Source organism: Mirounga angustirostris, unplaced genomic scaffold (assembly GCF_029215605.1).
Source record: "Mirounga angustirostris isolate CCGP_5_RB_7025 unplaced genomic scaffold, mMirAng1.0.hap1 SCAF_4, whole genome shotgun sequence".
NCBI classification, from domain to species: domain Eukaryota; kingdom Metazoa; phylum Chordata; class Mammalia; order Carnivora; family Phocidae; genus Mirounga; species Mirounga angustirostris.
Genome location: NW_026991712.1, coordinates 107206427 through 107208492, shown reverse-complemented (window position 1 = coordinate 107208492; position 2066 = coordinate 107206427). Strand labels below are relative to the sequence as shown.

General features: G+C 37.4%; 1 non-coding gene across 1 annotated transcript; it reads left to right on the top strand.

Moving 5' to 3' along the window:
- Positions 1–1442: 1442 nt before the first annotated feature.
- On the top strand, positions 1443–1545 carry LOC123860625 (U6 spliceosomal RNA). The gene has a single exon (XR_006794753.1). It is a non-coding gene; the product is annotated as a U6 spliceosomal RNA (small nuclear RNA).
- The last annotated feature ends 521 nt before the right edge of the window (positions 1546–2066 follow it).

Here is a 2066-nt window from a genome sequence, read left to right as displayed (position 1 = left end):
ACTCTTGTCCACTGTCTCAATGTGTGTGTGTTGAGTGTATTCTTCCCTTCTTTACGAATTTGTCTCCTTTTGTGTAGACTGAGATAATACCCACTTACTTTCCTTCAAAAGTCTCAGGGATGACTCATGAAAAAGGCTCTTCAATTTAGCCCGTGCGCTCAGATATTGTGAATAATAAATAATTTCCTTTAACCCTGCAGAAACTTTCATTTGCATTTACTACTTAGAACCTCAATCATCTTTTCCTATTTATTAACAGCTGTGAAACTTTCAAGAATTATAACTGTAGGTTCTCACCATTTCCTGGCCTCCCTATAGCTATAGATGTTCTAGCCACATGGTCTTTAAGAGTCAACTTAGTTTAGTGAAATGAAAGCAGCTCCAGATATGGCATCAAATGATCCATGTTCAAATTTCAGCTCTGCCTTTTGACCTTGAGTAAACCAAGCACCTCCCTGAGCCTCAGCACCTTTCTCTATAAAAGGAAAAATAATACCTGCCTGCACTTACCCACAGGATTGCAGTGAGACTCAAGTTGAGAAGTATGCAAAACTGCTGAATAAATCTCATCTCTATAATAGGACTGCTCACGCAATTTTTTCTTTTAGCCCCATCATTCTATCAAATAATAATAACATGCAGTTAAGGTTTTCATTTATTTCTTTCCAGTCTTTTTCTACAGTATGTGTATATGCATCTGTGTATATGTGTAGATTTACTTTTTTAGATGTAGGCAGTATTTTATTATGATGTAATTATGTAATATCATACTTGTATGATACATACATACTTGTATATTATGACATATGTATGTATATATCCCTAAGTTAATAAAATGTCTTCCAAAACATGGTTAATAACAGCTTGATATAATGTCTAGGATATATAATATGTATAATATGCATGTATGTATATGCATGTATTTTCATGTTATTAAAAATTATTTCCAAACATGGCTAATAATGGATGCATTAAAATTATGATCGGGGCCCCTGGGTGGCTCAGTCCATTAAGCATCAGACTCTTTTTTTTTTAAGACGTTATTTCTTTATTTGTCAGAGAGAGAGAGCAGAAGCAGGGGGAGCGGCAGGCAGAGAGAGCGGGAGAAGCAGTCTCCCTGATGAGCAAGGAGCCCAATGCCAGACTTGATCCCAGGACCCTGGGATCATGACATGAGCCAAAGGCAGACACTTAACCGACTGAGCCACCCAGCATCCCACGCATCAGACTCTTGATTTCATCTCAGGTCATGATCTCAGGGTCGTGAGATCAAGCCCCAAGTGGGGCTCTGTGCTCAACAGATAGTCTGCTTGAGATTCTCTCTCTCCCACTCCCCCTGCCCCTCCCCCACAACGTGGACTCTCTTTCTCTTTCTCTCTCTCTCAAATAAATAAAATCTTAAAAAAAAAATAAAGTCTCTTTAAAAAAAAATATGGTGGGTAGGGCTCACTTTGGCAGCACATATACTAAAATTGGAACAATACAGAGATTAGCATGGCCCCTGCGTAAGGATGACACACAAATTCATGAAGGTTCCATATTTTTGCCCAGGTAGAAAGAAATAGAAACACAAAAACCATGTGATTTCACTCATATGTGGAATTTAATAAACAAAGCAAAAGAGCAAAGGGGGAAAAAAAGAAAGGAGAGAGGCAAACCAAGAAACATTCTTAACTATAGAGAATAAACTGATGGTTACCAGAGGGGAGGTGGCTGGGAGGGAATGGGTGAAATAGGTGATGGGGATTAAGGAGGGCACTTATGATGAGCACTGGGTGATGTGTAGAGGTTTTGAATCACTAAATTACACACCTGAAATTAATTCTACACTAACTGGAATTTAAATAAAAACTTAAAAAAATATATGGTGGACAATAATTCTGCCATATGATTGAACCATAATTTGTGAAATCATTCTCCACCTTTAACTCATTAAAAATACTCATTTCCAGGTTGTTTTGTTTTTGTCTTGTTCTTGCTCTTTTGTTGTTGTTGATGTTACTGGGTTTATTTGCTATCATTTATTTGCTATCATAACCAAGACTATAGTAAACACCTCTGTACAA